The following is a 16756-nucleotide window of genomic DNA, read 5'->3' on the forward strand; positions in this document are numbered from 1 at the left end:
CATTGCGATATACAGTACAGCCAAGCAAAGCACAGAAGAGAATGAAAATCAGTCCAGTTCCTCAACATTGAAAGAGGAGGGTTAAATAAAGCAGCAAGGGGGGGGGGGGGAAGAAGCTCCTATTTGCAGCATTTTTAAAAGTTCTGCTCTGGCAAAGGCCGTCTGAAGGGGAGGCCCTTGCAGCAGGAATGCGAGCGGCAGCAGCAGCAGCCCTTTTTCCGAGTCCGGCCTCCCCCTTGTGCGCGGCGCGAGCGATCTGGCTAAGGGCAAGGAGGAGGACATGAGCTAGCGCAGCGCAGCGGGCTGGAGCTGATGATGAAACAGAGGCACAGCCCTGCGTGAGCAGGCTCGTTTTCATCATCCGCAGCCACATGCACACCGCCTGCGTGCACGCCACGGCACAGCGAGCGGCCGGCCCAGCCACTGGGCCACGCTTGCCACAGCTTGCCGGCGGCTGCGCTCGGGCCCGGCCAAAGCGGGCTTTCTCCCCAGCGAGCCCTCCTGGGGCTGAGGATGGCTCTGTGGGGCGGCAGGAGAGGGAGGAAAGGCTCAGCGGCGACAGGACCCAAATGCACCCACAATATGACAATGTGGCTGATAATGCAGCTCAGCTAATGAAGCTTTTAATTACCGGGGGGAGGAGGGGGGGAGGTCATAAGGAAATATCTTCTGGGATTATAACAGAGAGACAAGGGCTCCTCGTTATATTTATACCTATCTACATGTCTCTCTATAGCAAAGCAGTCCGTAAGGACTGTGAAACTGCAGCACAAAAAAAAAAAAAAAAAAAAAAAAAAAAACCCAGAGCTGCAAATGGAGATTTGGAAAAGTAAATATTGTATGTGACAAAAAAACTTGGTGATTTTGTTTTCTCATGCCCTTACTTCTAAACCAGCTGCACAGCCAAGCTCAGGCTGCTTGGCCCTTATAACTATCTTGGCACCGAGTCAAAAGCTGATAAGCATTTGGGCGAGACAGCTCAACTGCTGTGCTGGAAGAAAAACAGCTGCCATGATTGCTGTTTGATTGAGAGCGCTTACACACACTCACAAAAAAACACATCGGACAGCAAAGACGGGCCACGAATGCCTGAGGATTCAGCTTCAGAGGATCAACATACATTTCCTTAAAAAAAAAAAAAAAGTTTTATATGGTTTTTCCTCCATTCCCCCTCCCCTTTTTTAAAGAAAACGTACTGCGTAGACTTGCTTTTCTTCTTCCCATCCCCCCTCCATAACCTCAAGCAAACTCAAGGAATTGTGCCAAAAGTCCCGTTGCTAGTTACCAAGTGCATTTTTTTAAACGTCCCTTTGATACTTCTTTCCCTCATGCTTGCCATGGAATATGCAAGTAAGATAATCTTTCCATTACTTACAGAAAGCAATTAAAAAAAAAAAACACTTTTAGCTAAACTTTCCTTTTTTTTTTTCTTCTTAAGGGGCAAGAGAAGGGAAATGAGGGGGAGAAGAATATTTTTTCTTTTTGCAGAGTCCAACATTTGGCTTTTTCCATTTGTGGCAGATCACTGTAATGCTATTGTAAAACAACTTCCTGCCCCTTTTGGCTCAGGTTCCAGAAGCTGCTAGGCTAAGTTCATAGCACAAACTTTTTTCCCCCTTGCCGAAGAAGAGAGACAAAAAAAAATTTCCTGCAAATTATTTTCCCCCTTTTCTGGCTAATGGATTCATAAGGTGAATTTATTGCAGCTCCTTAAGAATGTTACACAAGAGACGTCGGTATCCCAGCTGGATAATTCATAAGCTTAAAAGGTGGGGTTATTATAAATGTGTGTGTATCTGTCCGTGTGTGTATCTGTATGCATCTTAATTTTATAATTTTAAATGGGAAGGCTTCCTACCATCAGGTGGATAATGAGCTAAGCTGCTTCCTCTGTTGTACTAATTTGTATATCTATCATAGCACAGATCATTGGCTTAGTATATACAGTCTCCTTCTACTTTCCAGTTGCTTTTGTACTCTAAGGTAACCTACATCTCTCTCTCTTTTTTCTTTCCCTCCTCCAAATGCTTGGTGTCATGAAAATACTGCTCTAAAGCTCCTAAACCCTCCCTGCTAAAAACTGGAGATGTTGCAGTCTCTATGGTGTAAGCCAAAAAGGAGAAAATAAGGCCTCCACAACTTGCTCTCTCACGATCTCTCTCTCTCCCTCCGTTTCTCTCATAGCAACAGCCTTTCTTGGTACGCCTGCTTTGGCATACATCAGCATTTCTACCCGTCCAAGTGTCCTTTTGCGTCACATCTCGCCATTTCACTCAACCAATGAAATCTCCCTGTTGTAATAAAAATATATATACTTTTTCTGTTATTGGTATATTCAAAAAATTTTTACACGTTTTCCTAACAAAAAACATTGTCGAGCATTTGATTTGCCCTACATGAAGAAAAAAAAGGAGACTGTACAGGATTCAACCTTGAAGAGTCTTCTTTGTGGAAAATATGTTACCATAAGAAAAAAGGGATTACATGGTTACTTAAGGGAAGTCATAGTTGTCTCTCTGATTTAATATTTATTTTGCTTATGCTATCATTGCTTTCCTGATGTACTTTTGAAACAGCTATGCAGTTTCAACTGACTGGAAAAGTCAATACAATGTGTTTCTAAGACTTTATAAAATATTCCTGATAAAAAAATACATTAAGTGATGTTTTATTCCTCTGAATATTGATCAGGAGATAGAAAAACTGTGATGGAAAAAGAAAAAGTAGATGGGGGTTTCTATTCCTTGTAACTCTCAAATTCCATCCAAAGAGGCTGCTCTCCAACTTCTGCTTAAAAACTCACTAGCCTGCAAAATGGAGCAGAGGTATTTAGAGGCTTAGATTTTTTCCAAGATGCATTAAAAATACAATATTTAATAATCTGCTGTGATAATGAGTGACAAAGACTTAACACTATTTACAGTATACTACAGCTTGCAATACAGTCATTCCAGCAGCTAATATGAACTCTGCCAAACTGATAAGACTGGCAAAAGCAATAATTACTAAGAACCTATCCCACACTAAATACAGTATATACTGCATTTGACAGAAAATACATTCTACCTATACATCATAGAGTATATTAAAATCATCACATTGGTTTCAGACATGACTTTAATCACACTTACTCTATTAAAATGCACAATATCAGCCAAGTCTAGAAAGTATAGTGCGGCACATGCAGGTTTCTCAGAGTTAGCTGGTTGTGTCACATCTTGAACGACTACTGCAGTGACACATGTAAGGAACCTCTGTTACACGTTTTTATCCAGCCTCAAATCTCAAGAAAATGCCCAACCACTGGTATTATGAGGAGAATAAACATTTCTATTGTAAGCCAACTATGTTTTATGGTTTACCCTTACCAACTTTTTTTTTTTTTTAATAGTGTGAAACCACAAAATGTTTTTAATATTTTTAGGGAATTACAGTAAGAACATACTAGAGATTATCAGAACATAGCTGACAAGATATTTAAATATTGACTTGCCCACAAGTTTTTACTTGGGTAACATCATACCTTCTAATTCCAAACTCTGCCTCTAATACTGTCAATATCTATTGCATACTGCCCGTGGATACCAAGAGCATATATGCAAAAATTCTGGGTGGTTAAAAAGTAAAAGCAAGCAAAATTTCTGGATATCAAACCTAGCAACAGATGGTCATAATGTCCAGCTAAAACTCTTGTTATCATTTTCTGTCTAAAAATAATGACATGACATTCATGATAGTATTTAATGTAACAGAACATGCACAAATGAGAATGCTAGTCCTATGCAGAAGAAAAGAGATTATATAGGATAGTGCATTCAACTTTTGATGCCAATGTAATGTAAAAGACAGATCTGCTTCTTAAAGAAGGATCAGACTGAAGTATATGAATAACTTAGTCTGTTTTACTTGCATTCAAGAGATTCTCTGAATGGCTTTTCCCCCTTCTACTTAAACATTATTTTTAGCTCCTTATTTTTGCCCTTTCTATATAAAATACGTATCTCCTTGTTTATTCTCTATACCTCTCCCTTCTTTCTCACTTTTTGCAAAGTAAAAAGTGAAGACGGCCAAGTTTCATCTCTGCTTCCTCCCGTCTCATAACGGGGATGATTCTGGTGTATATGGGGAGGTTAAAAGTGCATCTTCTTTGCACAATTACTGCTCAGATTCATTCACTGAAAGTTGCCCTTCTACAAGGAGAAATATAAGAGCATTGTATCTGTCCCCACAGTTGGAAAGTAAGATTGAAAGTCATCTATCTTTAGGTTACTGAAGTATTAAAAAAAAAAAAAAAAAAAAGGGTTAAGGAAAGAGAAAAACAATTAAGTGAAGACTAACTTATAAGATTCACTTAATGGAAAAGGAATTCCAAAAAGGGAATAATCATTTTAAGATTGAGTTCGAATTATGGAAATAGTAACACGGCAATATTTTCATGCTGAAGTTTGTTTACACCATTACATAGTTTTATAACCCCTTTCTTTCCACTTGTTGCAAGTTCTGTCTATCTGAAACTCATTATAGAAGCTCCTGCTAATACACTAGCTTTTCTTATTATATTTAAACTCAGAGTGGTATCTCTTGCTCTTTTATCTCAGTTCTATGTAATACAGGTGTCAACACTAAGGTCAGCTCTAAATATATTTGTGAATTTTTTCCTTCTAAATAGGAGAGCTCATTTTCAACATCAGCTGGTGTCTGAAAACCTATCAGAAACATTTAATTAAAAAAATGAATAAGTACTTTTTTTTTCCTTTAAATAATCCAATTAAACATATTACGATTTTAGCGTAAAGCCATCTGGGGAAATGCAAATTCCCATCTTTGGATGCTTTTTATCATATCACTAAAATAATTCCAGTATATAACATCACCAAGAATAGCTTTAACTTAACATTTACAAAGTTTTTCTTTTTAAAGATACTCTTCCAGGATAAAAAATAATCTTTAAAAAATAAATAAAAGCAAAGCAGCCTTGTCCATTGTTCCCTGCAGGGATTCAAGGTGCTCTGTGGGATTGTAGCTGGGGCACACTGCATAGGAAGGACAGTAATTCCATACTGGACAGGTTACTTGGGAAGCTTCTGTTCTACCTTGGAATAACTCGCATCAATTCCAATGCATCCGTGGCTTATTAAATTATGGGGGAAAAACATTTAAATACCAAATAAAGACAATTTTGAAGTAAGTGATTCTGAACAGTAAAGGCAAGCTGAACACAGATACATTTCCAACAGCCTTCCCTTCAAAACATAATGAAGCATTTTGCAAAAACATTTCCTTCAATACACTGTATTTTAATAGTAATGTTTTATAGCAAACTTGGCATTAAACTGGTATCAACACAAATGAAACTCTGGCAGTAGGACAAGTTTTTTTTTTTTTTTTTTTTTAAAGAAAGGAGACATTAAACAGTGCATTGCATTAGCAGTTTTTTAAAGGGTGTTACCAACACAATTTTTTCTTGCAACTTTTTTTTTTTTTTTTTTTTAGTTATACAGAGCTGTATGACCGAAACTGATAGTATTAGTATTTTGCTTATATACCATGCTTACCGATGAACATTTATATCACAAGCAACAAATGAAAGCACAAACTTAAATTTTGTTTACTGGCTTCTACTTAATTATCATAAACATGCTACAGAGTTCCTGGAGGCAAATTTAACTACAGTGTGTATCTGTGAAGGAGGTGCAAACTAGAAGTTAAGCAATGATATTAACAGGTCTTGTTTCATTTTCAGATGAGAAGAGAGCTCCTCAGCTGTAAAATACCACGATTTTTGTTTTATTGAAAATTTAACTAAATAGCTTTTAAAAATATTCCGTTCCCCCGGTAGTATTAATGCATGGTCCGACAGACTGTAAGTTATTCTTCCTGCTGGGATCAGACAATACAGCTCTACTGTATGGATCACTGGCTCTTGCTCTTTTTTGATAGCCTACGTCCCCCTCCTCCCCCCTCCTCGGCACCTCCACATCCCACTCAGCATACCTCAGCTACTCCCAAGTTTTATACAGGTCTGACTGCCTCCCTCTTCCTCTGCTTTGAATAAGCTCTACGTTAAAAGCTGTCCCACTGAGATCAGGCTTTACTATTCAAGTCCGGGTATGCAAAAGTGTTCACGTTTTCAGTGACAAGTTGCAATTGCATTCAGTTAGCTAAACAATAAGAAATGGTCGTAAATATTTTATAATCACAATATAAAAAGCAGCAACTTTCTTTAGCAGCAGGACATCTAGATATACTTACAGAAAGAGAGACAGCACTCATACTAGTGAACATCATACTTTATATGCAAAGTTTACAACCTGGAAATGTTAAAAGATTTTTACCATCTGATATTTCTGTACCTTCAGCAGTGACTGACATTTCTAGTTCTCGTACCATAAATATTCTGTTCTGGCAATACTTTTATCCTGATATCACTGGGAACACAGAGCTAAAATAAGCTATTGGGTTTTAAAACAGAGCCCTGCATTTATTTAAATGGGCAGGTCTGCTTAAAATTGGATGACAGGTAAAAGCCCTGAAGAAATAACTACTGGAGGAAAAAAAATTACCCCTCCCCCCAAAAAGTAGCCAATATATTGTAAACAATAAAATATTAATTTTTAGAACATGCTAAGCTGCAAGAGGCAAGCAAACATACATGATGAAATTTATAATGAAAACTTAAAAGTTCTTAAGTCTTCAAAAAGGGGATTAAAATACCTTTATATTGTAAATTACTTACAGACTTTTAAACTAGACAGGCGTTGTCTAGCGACTAAGTTCTGTGTTAAAGAGTTTGCATTTTTTAATTACAATAGAGTGCTACAATTCTGAACAAAGTAAATTCTAATGGTAACAAAAATAACATACAAATAAACTGCTTAATGTTTTTAATATTAAAACTTTACTAAAGTCATAAAATTTAGTAAAGGCTAAAAATTTGCATAAATTGTAGGAAAATAAAAAGGGATGTCCATTATCGTAAAAGATGCATAGCAGTTATAATTATTCAAAACATACAGATACTTAATCTGATGTGTTTATAAATATAGCATTCACAGGTATATTATCCAATTATGAACTGAGTATTAGTATTACACCTATATTTTATAGCCAACTTTAGTTTTACAGTTCAGTTAAATCTGTATTTCTCTTAAGCCACTTATAAATAAAGTATGTGGTACATATGCATTTTAGATTCGTATATCTAGCCTGGCTATCTAAAATATAATTGGAATCCCAAACTGTAACAGAGTATATTTGTAGACGAAGTGGTATTTAAATGTACTAGTGCAAATACTAGTATATTTAAATGCCTCTTCTTGAAAAAAAGACTCCTAACATGAGCAATATTGACACATATTATTATTACTGTAAAATACAATGTCAAGAAAATAATTATCCTATTGAATGTATTAATGTATTTATTTGTATAAGTAATACGGGCTTTTATATTTTTTACAGCAGTCACAGGTAAACACCATCGTCAATTAAAAACCTTCATAAAATTTATGTTCTATGAATTGTTATCCAAGGAATCATTTGCTTTTTTCCTCTGTCATGTTATACTTACTGAAGTTGTCACAGTTGCATTCATTATCAGATTCTTACATTTTGTAAGGATGTGTAAATTTACATATTCAGCTTTAACAGTATTCTGCTATTTTTCAGTTTTAGTAAACAAAATGTCACACACATATGTGATCCTATATTTCCTTTGCCTAGAAATATGTGTTCCCATACAGAGATACATTTAAACATTCTTTATATATGCACACACATTTCATATTTGACAAAAATGGCAGAATAAATATGAAGGATTTTAGAAAATTCAAATGGACTACTATCCCACTCCCAAACAGATAATATGAACAATACACAGCATTATGAACTTATTTATATCAACAGAAGTTCAAAGCAAGTCCACTAACACCAGCTGCAGTGATGGAGTTACAGCTGGGGAATTCAAAGCAGATTTAACAAGAAGGCCTCAACCGAGCATGTAACACTCCAAATTGAACTATTTATGTTTGTATAGAAATTTACATTACCTTTACATTAAATATCATGTAAAATAGTTTTTAAAAACAGACTGTCATTGTGGTACTGTCAATAAACTGCCAGTTTACTACAAAGAATCTTTTTATATAATTTTTCATTTTACTTTAAAAAGATTAATCAGCTTCCATGCAGACGAAACGTATGTCACAATTTAATAAAGGTTATTTTAATGAAATTTATTGCAACCTGACAAAGCTAATATGAACTCTGTTATTCAGTGGGGTTTTTCTAACCTATCTATTCTGATAAAGTACAGAATGAATGACAACATTGGCATCACCAAAACAAAAAAGAAACTATTGAAAAACTGCTTCCAGACTCATTCAGTAAACCATTTTTGTCAGTTGTTTAAAAACACTTCCTTTTCAGAATACTGAGAATTCCCAGTGGATATCAGTGACTAATCCATGAAAACTTCAAGTTTCGAAATTAACCATTTTTGCTAGGGCATAATTCCATTTCACTGGAGATTTTAGATGGATGATAAAAACATTGAAATGTGAAAAGGTCGGCTCTTCAGTTTATATTCCCAGAAATGGTATGCAATGGATTTCTCTTGGTCTGCCAAGCCAATTTCAAGAAAACTTCACAATACATCTTCTATTGCACATGAGTACCTTAATAAGGAAATTGTGAAAAAAAGGGACAGAGACACCTTTTGTCTCCTGGCAGCAGGGCAGTGAGTCTGGGGTTGGAAATCAAGAACTCTCTCTGACTCACTTACAAATACATCTGCTCCTCAGAAACTTTTTAAGACAAATGCCAAAATCAAAGTTGCCATCTAAAGCTTATTTTACTTCCATCATATGGCTGCAGGAAAAACAAACAACTCCTCCTCCCCTCAACAACTGTTTTAACCAAATGCCATACTTAGTCTCTCTTCTTTGTGCGCACACACGTGTGCTGTGTGTAATATGGTAGACCTATCCAGACATATGTATGCATGTATGTATTTATAGTCTTGTGTTGCAACAGCCCATAAGCTATGAACTGTACTAGTGTAAGACTATAGTGTTCATATTCAGTTTTCATAATACTGCTTAGTGTAAATCACAATATTTTAATAGTGCTGCCTAAAGATTACTAACAAGAAGTTAGGTTTGAATTTTAATAGGAAAATCATAGAAGGCATGGTTTAGGACTACTTTTTTTTCTAGTTATCCAAATAAACACAGCATTTAAACAATGTTAATACTTCTAAAACACAGCGTAAAAACTATTCAAAAATTGATAATGACAGTACTACACCAGCATTATTTTTATCCCTTGACCATTCTCATAACAACTCTTCACTACATTCGTAGAACATGTACAAGTAACTAATCTGTAACTACCTGAATTTAGGACCTCATTCCTTTGCTAGAACTGAAACAATTAGGGAAACTGTCTTACAGATCAGATATTTCATCTAATGCAGCATTGCACATGCACACACAAAACAAAATTGTTTTTTCAGTTCCCATTTGTCCCAATAGCCAATGATTTGTTCCCCCTTTTTGCTCAGCACTCAGCTGGCAGTGCTGCGAGCCTTCAGCACAGAGAGGAGAGCAAAATAAATACTTCAAGATTCATTGCGGAGATTTGCAAAACACAGTTCAGCTTTAATACTGCACTTACACACATGCCCATCTATGCAAATGGCTATGCCATACACAGAGAGGCAGATTTTTAAAGGACTATCAGATCTACTATTTTAGTGTTCACCTTTTACTGGCCAGCAAATGGCCAAAACCTTAATCAGTACAAGAAATTTGATCTAACTGGAAAAGCCCACTTTGTGCTGGAACTCCGCTGTTATTGTAGCCTTTGTCTTTGCCTCTCCCTAGCAGAGAACACAATTTTGTGCCTCCACCACATTTTCCTTTCCAAAGTGGATAACAATTGCAGAAAATATCAGGATGGTACTCTCGCACTACAAAAAATAGCAACACAGCGCCACAGAGAAGCAGCATTTTTATTTTTACAGGTGTAACAGGACAAATAGCCTGTTTTGTATTTTCTGCTCACCCTAATATTAAAAACCCTGTACAATATGCAGCCATCTGTACTGATGCAGCATTTTGAAACTTTACTGTCTTTCTTTTTATTCAAGCATTCACAGGAAAGAGGCAGAAGAAGAGATTTTACCTTAAGATAAAACGAGCAAATCAGCATTTATTTCAACTGACCTGTGCTGAGTTACCAGAGGCCTAAATATATATCTGGCAGTCCAGTGTTCAGAAAAATGTTTCTCTTCAGAAAAGTGAAGAATAGACTCAGTAATTTCCACAGCACATCTGAAGCCTCACCAAACCCATGTTCTACACAATAATTTTTTCCTTTAACCTTTTTTTCTCTTCCTAGATAAACCAAAATGTAGTAAATTACTGTCCAAAGGACCAAGAAAATCAGCTGGGTAACAGAAATGGCTAAACATTAAAGGTAGAATAAAAGGTGTATAACAGTTGCTTAACATAGAACGCTGTTTAATATGAATGGGTCTTGCTTAGTTTTCACTGTAGGGATCGCATTTAGAAACAATTCTGATAAAGCAAATTTAGAAAAATACAGAAATTCATATTTCTAATTTCTGTAATTTCTTTGTCTAGGAAATTAAAAAAAAGCTTGAAAGGACAAAAAACACTGCTAAGCCTTACAAAGTATATTACCTAGAGAAATCACTGACAGCAGTAACACTGAGAAATCAAGTTCACACAATAAAATAGACTATTCCCTGTCCATTTTATATAAACTTTGCCAGAGATAAAGTTATTTTTTAAACAGTAAAACAAACAAGCAAACAAAAAAACCTTTTCACATAAATAGCTTGAGAGTTTTTTAAAAGGTGAAGTACACACAAAGCAAAAAACCTCTAGAAAGCCCCATTCAATGTGAAGCTTTCAGAAGAGGCATTTCTACTACCACATCTTAAAATTATTTCAACATGCAACATGATAATATAGCATACACTCAGAAAAATTAATTTTCCTTTCAAGCAGACACTAACTGTATTTATTTTTAAGGTTCCAATCCTTTTTTCTTTTTTTCAGAAAATACAAACATTTTACATATTTACTATTGGCTGGATGTTTTCCTCACCTTTTTTTATTCCAAGCAGCTCTTCTCATTTTAAAATTCTCCTACAACACTCTGACTCCAAACAAAGCATAACTGTATCAAAGCTTTAAGGCAAAAACCCAAAAATGAACGCAACCAACATTGCATTGACACACACTTTAGCCTTTAAAATCCAGCAGCTAGCAGAAAAGCAACATTAGTATTGAAGAGCACATGGTCAAAGGCATTGGATCTTATATTTTCATTAGTTATTTTAATTTTAACCTACTAACACAAGGGAGGAATAGATGCACGTCAACGTGACGATGTTATTTTTACTGGATAATATTTTAAATGGATATAAGATGTATAACTTTCCCTTCTGGCTTCCCTTCAAATCTAAAGCTGGTGTACTTAGGGAATTTAAAATAACGAATAAAGAAAACAGAAGGGTTGGTTTCATTATTGCTTGTATTCAGCGTTACTTGCTGCTTACATGCTAACTCTGTGCTGTCCGTTTGGCTCAGCTTTGAATGCAAGTTTTCATTAAGAGGGAATGATGTCTGAACTGTTTTGCCACTTCTTTTGTTTAAATTACTTATTTTCCTGTATTAGAGAACCCACATTTTAAATCTAAGAGTAGATGGCTGGAAGTGTTTGTTTAAATAATACAACAACATCAAAAAAAAAAAAAAGGGAAAGAGATGTAATATTTTACTTGAAATGACTGCAAACCAAAGAAAATAAATTAAAATGAGGAGAGGGAGAGAAAAAGAAAGCAAAAAAAAATATCTGCTGTCTTAGACAAAAGAGTTACAGTACTCTTTTTTGGGCAAATCCATAATACAGGATATAACCTAAAAAAGAAAAAAGGCATGGAGGTCTGCAACAGTTACAGGCATTGGCATGCTCCCTTCTCAGGGGAGAAGGGTGCCGAAGGAAAACCTGTGCCCAAAGCCCAGGGGCAGCATCCTGGGCGCCCCGTGCCAGGCAGCAGGAGGTGGGGGATGCTCCCGCGCATGGAGGCTGCCGCCATCCCCGGCCACGCACCTCCAGCTCCACCCAGGTGGACCGGACGCAGGGGGTGCCCACAGACAGGCAGGCGACAGGCTGAAAAGCAGCATATGGCCCCCTGCTCATTAGACTCCAGCTAAAAGGAGTCCAGGGAAACGCTCGTGGCAGTAAACGCCAGAGCAGCTCATTTGCAGGATCGCACCCTAAGCCAGCAATCACATCAGGTAAACCTGCTCTCCACTCCCTTGCACCAATACAGGAGTGTCTTGTAGGCATTTATAGGGGTACAAAAAGCGACAAAGCTGGCAAGCCTAGAAACGTCCAAGCCTGAGAGCCAAAACTTGCTGTGAGGCACATTTTTACCTTGATCCTGTGCTTAAGGCCATGCATCGACAGGCGCAGAAGCCTCTACGCTTACTATCACAGCGGTACTGGTTTCTGCGATGGCGACATTGTAACATTCCCCCGTACCCACCCCCATTCTGTGCTCAGTTTTAACCCTGCTGTGCTTTAGACAACTTGGTTGTCATTAGCAATTACAGACTTTTTTTTCATTTATTTTTGAGAGAAAGAAGAAATGTGGAAAAGCTGTAGTTTTGTTGAAGATGTGTTTACAGTCTGAGTAATTATTTTACGATCTGTCATTTTATATTACAGATTTCCCTGCTGAACAAAGAACAGCACTCGGAGATGAAAAATAATAAACATCTTTCAGAGAAAGGTGGCAGTTTTTCTATAGCAAGCTTTCCATATAAACATGTGGTAGCTGAGATAAATTATCTATGTTCACTGGCCACAGCAACTAAAAATGATCCTCCCATTCTGCCACCAGTTACCTTTTGAAACCAAAAATCAGTATTTGTGCATAAAACTCATATTAAATGCAGGGAAGCCCTAGTTCACTTTGGCTTAGTGCTCCATGCTCAGCTTCGCCCTGGTTAGATAGAGAACGGACTGAGATTTTCCTTTTCCATGTGTGTACTAAGGCCACAGGCACTGAAATGGTGCAACACAAAGAAAATGTTATGAAGAAAGGGGGTGAATACAATCTGGTGGGACACAGTGTCACGTTTCCTCACAAGCTGAAAAAAAGACACGTATTTTGAGGTACAACGATGACCTCAGAGGCCCAGGTTTAATTCTGCAATTACCGTGCGGTTTCTTTCTTTTGAGAGAAAAATTCCCTAATTTTCATTGATCTAACGTTTCTTCATTTGGAAGAGCACAGGGAAATAAGAAAATAATAATGTCAAAGGCTCAAAACAGAGAAATTATATTACCACTGGTACAGCGGAGGACCCAAGGAATACATTTTCCTCAGGAAAGGATTAAACAACGCGGCCATTGGCAAGCAAAGGCTAATCCACTCTCTCTGAAAGCACCCGACTTGGATTTTTTGGCGGTCCTGCTACATACTTGGAGGCTACTGTGCAGCAAACCTGCTCCGCTGCCACTCGCCGCCCGCACGTGCCTAAATTAGTTCTCCATTTTGCGGAGGCCCTGGGAGAGCAATTCCCATTGAGAGGGGAACAAAGGCCGCGACCCGGGGTCAGGCGTAATGCCGGGAGCGCGACCTCCCCTTTGTGCCCAGCAGCACTGTTTACTCTGCCTAAGTAAAGATCACCAATACATTAACTAAAGAGGATTAAAAAGGTCGTATCCCCAGGGATGGAGCTCGCGCAAGTGGCAATTCTCTCCAGTCACTAAATCATTTGACTTTTTTTTTTTTTTTTTTTTTTAAATAGAGACACCTTAACCTGCTCATTGACAAGTTATTTCCAAAGCAAAAAACGAGTGCAAAATTTGCGTGTGGCCTTCCTTCCAGAAATGGGTTAATGGCTGCACATGCAGCAGGCTATTTTGGAGTTATTTTTAAAGATATTGAAATACGTTAAATGAAAGCTATCACCTCAATACAATTTTTCTACATTTCCTTCTGAAAAGTTCTGAGTCGATTTACAAAATTGTTTGGGTCATAAAATGGTTAGTAAAAAGTGGTATCTTTTGTAGCTGTTATAAATTGGAATCATAAAATAGCCTGTAGCATGGCAATATGCAGAAGGAGTACTTGCTAGTGTAGAACATTACTGCTAAATCTGGAATATTTCACTTGTGAAAAAGAAACAAAGGAAAACAAAGGAAAAATGTTCTCTATTAGAAGGCATGCTGCTAGCTAGGCATACCCAAGTGAAATAAGCACATACTTTTGGTGTTAAGCTTTCTGTTACTTATTTATAACATTTTAGAACACCATTATTAATAGCAGAACTATCTCATGAAACAGCTAAGTTAACACTGCATTGTTAACGCAGGGGAGGCAACACGGTCAGTTAGCTAGCACGCTGCACTATCACCTTTCCATCCCGGCCCCTAACCCACTGGCCTGCCGGGTGATGCCAGCTCGTGCTCCCTCCTCTCTTCTGCTAGGCCACTGTGCTCCAGCAACAGGCGGGAGCAGTAAGGAAGATCCTCTGCGCTGTACCTCAGCATGTCAGAGAAGTAACTTCTCCCTTTGGCAAGCTTCTTCAGAGCAGGAACACATGCATTTCAAATGGTTTTAAAAGTATCTAAACAGATAGATGATGAGATCAAGGATCCAATAAAAATAGCATTACACTCGCTTTATTATGTTTTCCCTTTGTGAAAAGAATCACTTCCTTCTTTACCCATCACTGCTGTTCCTAGTGCCTGTTTCTGATCTTTCCTTTCCCTAGCAGGAAGGGAGGGAAACTTACTGCTGTCAAGAAAACCAAATGGAAAAACCCTTCCTAGCATACGTGTCCCATTGAGAAGCATGGAGTTTAGCCCAGACAGCTCACAACAACCTCCACAGAGGCCAAGTGTAAAAGAAGAAACTTCCAAAGCATCTGTTTGTACCATGATGGGCAGCATTTTCACCACAGGTGGGTGACAGACTGGCACTCAGTACAATTCTCTTCTACTTTTTCCCACCTCTCCACTTCTGTGCCTGGAACAACTGAACCAAACCATACTGTTTCCAGTGATTGCTGTTCCCCCTAAATCTAGTATGAAAGTATTGGGCTTTTTATTATATCAGGAGTCAAAGAAAGAGCAGTGGAGTCAGAAAGCCTTGACAGACAACAGGCTTAGAAGTCAATGTGCAGAGCAAAACAAGCACCTAAGGAAAAAAAAAAAATATACAGCAGGTATTTAAAATAAGTCACTTGGAATCACAGTACCACTTTGTCATGCTGAATGTTTATCCCATCTCCCCTTTTTCGTCTGCTTTTAGGCACAGAAGATTATGTAGCCGTGTATCACTCAGAAATAAAGGGTAACAATCTCAAATAGAGAAGTAGGTGGGCAAGAACAAACTATATACAGCAAAAAGCTTTATAACAGGTTGAGGCAAACAGGTATCTCTTCCAAAAACCAAAAGCACTGAATCGAAACAACTAGTACAAAGAATATACCTAGAAAGTAATATTTTAAGTGGAGATTAGAAGCATAAGGACTGAACCAATGTATTGACATATATTGGAAGCAGGAAGACTGCACAACAATTGCCTGGTAAGTCTAAAATAGTACTGGGAAATAAAGGGAGTGAATAAAGAGGAGGAAAAACACTGCAGAAAAGATAATGGTTAATTATGACCTTGAGATATTTAGTCATGCAAAGTAGTAAACTCCTTCTTTCTCACCCTGTATATATGACCACGTTAGCACTTCTTGTTAGCTGAGTTCCTGATCTGGGATTTATTTATTTATTTATATATAAAGAAAGCTGTATACCCACTAGTCCTCCCAACAGAAACTCGAGACTATTCCTTCTGGTCTTTCATTTTCTTCTTCTCTTTAACCTTCACAGCAGCCAGCAGAACTATCAAGATCCAAGATAGGAAATAAAACCACATTCTAAGAAGCAGTGGAATAAGATGTTCCTTCTCTAGAACAAGGAAACAGTGGAGGAAGCATGACTTTGTCACACACAACTCCTGTATAGACCGTTTTGGGTGAGGAGCAATATTGACCCTCCCTCTTATTCCTGGCTGTACCTCTTTATCTCCTGGTGTCCGGAAATCAGGACAAATCCAGAGACAGCCTTTAGCTTAAAAGAAGTTATCAGGTTTAATACAGGGTGGAAACAGTTGAAATATCTGTGATACGCAAGCGATCCAACTGTACCTGTCTGTTCCTGCTAGACTTCAAATCCTATTAATCTACACTTTTGCAAGTAAAGGATGAGAGAGCAGCACACATCAAACCAGAAAGTGCTGAAATAACTGAGTAAGTTAAAAAGCAAGCCATTCAGAGGACTAGATACACATGCAAGAGTTCTGAAGAAGCTCAAGGTTGAAGCCAATGTTTCCAACAAAAATATACACCCTCTCCTATCAGGAACAAAAGAATAGCACTCCTTAAAAATTGCTACAAATGATGTAGATTACAAGCCAGTGAATTCTAGCATTTAGCAAACTGGCTGGAAGGCTACTTAAAAAGCATTACAACTTTAATGCCTAAGCAAAGATTACATAATGGAGAGAAAAAAAGCATTGCTAACATAATGAAAAATATGTCTTTTTTAACTTGGAATGCATCTGCAGAAGAAATTGTTATTTATTTGGCCTTTCAAAAGTGCTTTGATAATGTGACTCATAAAGGCCATAAAGAAAACAGAATGATCATGACT

The 16756-nt window shown here is 37.5% G+C and overlaps 1 long non-coding RNA gene across 1 annotated transcript; it reads left to right on the forward strand.

The window, feature by feature from the left end:
• The first annotated feature begins 1522 nt into the window (after nt 1–1522).
• LOC106488513 (uncharacterized) lies at nt 1523–15986 on the forward strand. Its single transcript, XR_001293207.1, has 3 exons — nt 1523–1769; nt 14823–15008; nt 15935–15986. It is a non-coding gene; the product is annotated as an uncharacterized lncRNA (long non-coding RNA).
• The last annotated feature ends 770 nt before the right edge of the window (nt 15987–16756 follow it).

This window comes from Apteryx mantelli, chromosome 1 (genome assembly GCF_036417845.1).
Source record: "Apteryx mantelli isolate bAptMan1 chromosome 1, bAptMan1.hap1, whole genome shotgun sequence".
NCBI classification, from domain to species: domain Eukaryota; kingdom Metazoa; phylum Chordata; class Aves; order Apterygiformes; family Apterygidae; genus Apteryx; species Apteryx mantelli.